Here is a 4,852-nt window from a genome sequence, read left to right as displayed (position 1 = left end):
ACACACACACACACACACACACACACACACACACACACACACCTGAGCCATGAGCATTCTCTTCTGTTCTATGAAAGCAAGGGGAAAGCTGTAGCTTGCTGGGTCCTGGGTCTGCTCTACATTTGTTTTTATAAACCTGTCTTCCATCAGTTGAGTCCCTGGAAATGCTGATACCCCTCCACGTAACATTCTCCTGCTTCACATGAGTCAATTGCTTTTGGTGATGATGTAAGAAATGTCCGAACATGTGGAGAATTTTTCTAAGTTTATTTGACCATAGTTAGTAACATTTGCCGGGAAGAAAAATAACACGTTGAGTAATGCACGGGAGAATGAAAGTTTTGCACCATTTTTATACATTAGACTCAAAGGAGAAGACATAAGGGGGTTGCATGAAATTCACTGGTGGTAAATTAGAGTGTGGGGAACGAGGAGGGAAATCTCTGGGATTAAATAAAATTAAAAAATAGACAAAAAATTCAATTCTTTTTAAAAATGTTCTCCAATAGTTAACACTTAATATTTGACACAACAACAATAATTGAGGACCTGAGGTCTTTTGTGTTTGGAGATTGTGCCCTTAGGAGTCTGTAAAAAAGGAAATTTCCCTGAATATCCAAAGGTATGTATTCTAGATGCAAAAAGAGAATAGACACGCTCAATATGCGCAATATTAACCTTTGCAAAGAAACAATACAAAAAAAAGGAGGCTAGGGCATAACTAGTCCTGTGACTTGCTTTTCTATCCAGGAAGTGAGAAGTGCCTGCCTGGGAATGTCTCTGCAGGGAGTGGCTGGAGTTGCTGGAGCCAAGGCAGGCTGCAGGCACAGCTGCGTTACACAAGTGGACACCTTACCACTGGACCTTCTCCAATAGTTCCGGTATGGAAACATACCTCATACTTTTTTTCACAGGTGGAAACTGACTTAGACCAGCAGAAGGGGTTATTTCTTTTAAAAAATATATACATATTTTATTGGTTGTTTTTTTTTACAGAGAGGAAATGAGAGGGATAGCCAAATGCTAATTAAACCCCAAAATTACTGGCTCCTCTAATTCAAACAGCTCCTCTGCTCAAACTGCAGAACAAGATAAGCTACTTTCAAGGCTAAATTCTTACATACCCCTCCTTCCTGCTGTTGTTACACCACAGGGATAACTCACACCATGGAGTCTCTAGTCAGTAGAAAGTTTCCACGCCTCCACCCCTTCAAACAAGCCTCTTTTGAACTCTTCATAACTTTTTCTCTGGTCATATTTTATAGGCTGGGAAAGAAACTGATAAGACACCTCCCTAGAACATCTGCAGACTGTCTCCTAGAAAGGAAACAAACTGTAACTTTAAAGGACAGCCCGTGTTATCTACACAACTTCAGCTCAGCCCAAGGTCCCTCCATTCTTTGTCCCTTAGTGACAGGCACTGCTGGAAAGCAGAAGCCACCATTTCTTCCCTGCCCTGAATTGACTAGCAATACTTGGTCTTTTCCTCTCTTGGAAAATAGAATAAACTTCCTCTCTGCATTGCTTTTAGTTGTGAATTCTTTCAAAAGCTGTATCACTGCCCAAAACTTAACAGTATTCCTTTACGTTGTAGAGTAAAGGGAGAGATTGAGAAAGAAGATGAGGGAAATGACATTGTAGAGGCAAAATAATTTTCTCTTCTTTTCTGGGTTCTTTGGTTAGTCTAAAATTTAAATGGATAGCCTTAGCTGATTTGGCTTAGGGGACAGAGATTCGGCCTGTGGACTGAAGGGTTCCTGGTTCAATTCAGGTCAGGGGCACATGCCCGGGTTGAAGGCTTGAACCCCAGTGTGGGGCACACAGGAGGCAGCCCAGCAATAATTCTCTCTCATCATTGATGTTTCTGTCTCTCTCTCCCTCTCTGGGACCAATAGAAATATATTTTTTAAATATAAAATAAAATAAAAAATTTGCCCTAATCATTTTGGCTTAGTGGATAGAGGGTCGACCTGCGGACTGAAGGGTCCTAGGTTCAATTCAGGTCGACGGCTTATACCTTGGTTGCGTGCATATCCCCAGTAGGGGGTGTGCAGGAGGCAGCTGATTGATGTTTCTCTCTCATAGATGTTTCTAACTCTCTATCCCTTTCCCTTCCTCTCTGTAAAAAAATAAAATAAAATAAAATAAAATGAATATAACACAGATTAACAGGGGAAAACAATAAAAAAGTTATTAGCATGTATACCTACTGTATACATCAAGCATGTCAAACGTGGGGCCCCCAGGCTGCAGGGGCTCACAATGAATAGTCATTAATGATCACTCATTTATATCATCCCTTTGTATTCAACCTATCGAAATAAACCTAAGTTACGATGAAAATGTTAGCTTTTTTGTGTTTGTTTGGCCCACATAAACTTAAACATTGTTTATATGGCTTGTGTTAGCCTTTGAGCTTGACTGCTTCATATATGGAAATGACTCAAAAAAGAGTAACAGGCCGAAATGGCAAACACCATAATCTGAAAAGCCAACTTAACCTACAATCTAAAAATGTTGTGTGTGGAGAGTCAGTTAGGGTAGATTGTCAGGAAAAGCACAGTAAGGACCTCAGTGGTGGCCTAGTGTGCTGTGCACTGCGATGAGGGCTTGTACTTAAAAGGACTCTGTTCCAACCCAATGACCCAGGGTGTAGACACAGGAGGTTGGGAGGGAGGACTGGGGTCCAGAACATGATCCGGGCTGCAGGGAAAGCATGGTGAGAGCCATTATCTCATTCAGCCAGTGGGAATATACAGGAGAGAATCACATGGCAGTGGGTCTTATGCATGAATAAGAGGTGAGCACCCGTCCAATGAGACCAGGATCATGTAGGACTCCAGCATCCCTTCCGAATATTAGGTCGTAAAATTCATATCAAAGTGTATCCTCCCCTGAAGGGTGAGTGTCAAACTGAAGGGTCAAACAGAAGCATGAAATTCACCAAAGTAAATAGAATGGCAGCATGACACCCATCATGTGGGCACAAGTGCAGAGACCCAGCCCTAACTACCGAGGTCTCCTGAGGGTCATATTCTGTGCTGGGATCAGAGGGAAGGTAGACAAACAGCAGCTCACTCTGAAAGAAGGTTCCCCTGGAGAAACCACTGCAGCTGAGAAATGATGGCGTTGCCCTGAATACGGGGAGGCCAGGGGCAAGTGGTCTGAAGTGTAAAGGGAATGGGAGGAAAAGCATAACTGCAACCATGGGAACAGGAGCTGCAGCTGAGCCACCCTGGGCCTCAGACTGTACCTGCTCCAGTGAGGGCTGCACATCTGAGGTACGGACTGTGTCTGACACTGGGGAAAATAATAGTTAAAAATCCAGCTCCTTGAATCTGACACTTGTCTGTGGTGTAAACTTGGGGAGCTGACTTCATTTCTCTGACCCTGAACTTTTTCAGCAATTTGATATGGGCCGCACCACAATGAGACCTGAGTGCCCACAGCACCTGCCTCCCTGCAGCAGAGTCAGTGGCTTCTTATAGGTCCCATTTCTCACTAAAATGCACCCAAAGGCAGAGATGCTTGTGGGTTTCAAGGCGTGAGAAGTGCCTGCCTGGTAATGTCTCTGTAGGGAGAGGCAGGAGTTCAAAGGAGACGGGAGGAGAGAGAGAGAGAGAGAAATCAGCCCTGATCGGTTTGGCTCAGTGTATAGAGCGTCGGCCTGCGGACTGAAGGGTTCCAGGTACGATTCCAGTCAAGGACATGTACCATTAAAACATATCATTCCAATACAAAAAATGTTTATTTTTTAAATAAAAATGCACAAAATGAGTGAAATGCCAACATCTATCATTGTTGTTCCACAATCCTATTGTTAAAGAAAATTGCCAAAACTCATAGCACATTAGGCAGAACATATGATGTTTTAACAAAGATACAGACTCAACAAACAAACTTCTGAGAAAAGGCTCACCGTAAATTCCTAGAAAAAATACAATCAAATAGTGAAGCAGCACAACAAACGTCTCAAAAAAAAAGTTTAAATAAGTTTTAATTGACCGAACAAATTATTCTCTAGGATGTGGAGAATGTGAATCTCTAACACACTGCTGAAAAATGTAAAAAACTACAATCAGTTAAAGTTTATTTTCTATTTTTAAAGAATCGTTTAGTAATTTTTAGAGAGGGAAGGAGAGAGAGAAGGAAGAGGGAGAGAAACATTGATGGAAGAGTGCCATATTGACCAGCCACCTCCTGCACACCCACTTCTGTGGATATAGCCACAGCACAGGCACATATCCCACTGACAATCAAATCCACAACCTTGTGCTGCATGAGAGGACGGACAAGTACTGACCCACACTGGCCCTGGTGGTATATTCCATTTAGATCACAATTTGCTAATCTCAGTAAATTTAAACATTCATCTACTCAAAAACCCAGACTATGCACTGTATTTTTGACAAAGGTAAATAACACTTATATACATACGAGAAATTATACAGAAATTTTTGTACCAGCTTTGCTAGAAATAAACAAATACTTATTAAAATGGACAAACTGATGGTGATATATCAATGATAAGAATATCTATCAGAGCCCTAACTCATTTGGCTCACTGGATACAGTGCTGGCCTGTGGATCAAAGAGTCCCAGTGTTGATTCTGGTCAAAGGCATGTACTTTGGTTGCAGGCACATATCCAGTAGGGGGGGGAGGGTGATCGATTGATCGATGTTTCTAATTCTCTACCCATTTCCCTTCCTCTCTGTTAAATCAACAAAATAAACATATATATATTTTTCAGAGTTTTTTATTTGAGTACTAGAGGCCCGGTGCACAAAAATTTGTGCACTCGGGGGGGAGGGGGGTCCCTAAGCCCGGCCTGTGCCCTCTCACAGTCTGGG

At 42.2% G+C, this 4,852-nt stretch overlaps 1 protein-coding gene and 1 long non-coding RNA gene across 4 annotated transcripts in view; both read right to left on the bottom strand.

Annotated features, from left to right (window-relative positions):
• Positions 1-727, bottom strand: part of LOC106723809 — a 2,828-nt gene extending 2,101 nt beyond the window's left edge. Inside the window, exon 1 of the long non-coding RNA XR_001359538.1 lies at positions 348-727. This is a non-coding gene — a long non-coding RNA (uncharacterized LOC106723809). The remainder of the gene's footprint in view (positions 1-347) is intronic.
• LOC102259170 (zinc finger protein 883-like) overlaps positions 1-4,852 on the bottom strand; it is a 30,583-nt gene that overhangs the window by 16,380 nt on the left and 9,351 nt on the right. The gene's annotated exons all lie outside the window — the stretch shown is intronic.

The sequence above is a fragment of the Myotis brandtii genome, unplaced genomic scaffold (assembly GCF_000412655.1).
Source record: "Myotis brandtii unplaced genomic scaffold, ASM41265v1 scaffold650, whole genome shotgun sequence".
In the NCBI taxonomy this organism is placed as follows: domain Eukaryota; kingdom Metazoa; phylum Chordata; class Mammalia; order Chiroptera; family Vespertilionidae; genus Myotis; species Myotis brandtii.
This window is presented reverse-complemented; position numbering and strand designations above follow the sequence as displayed.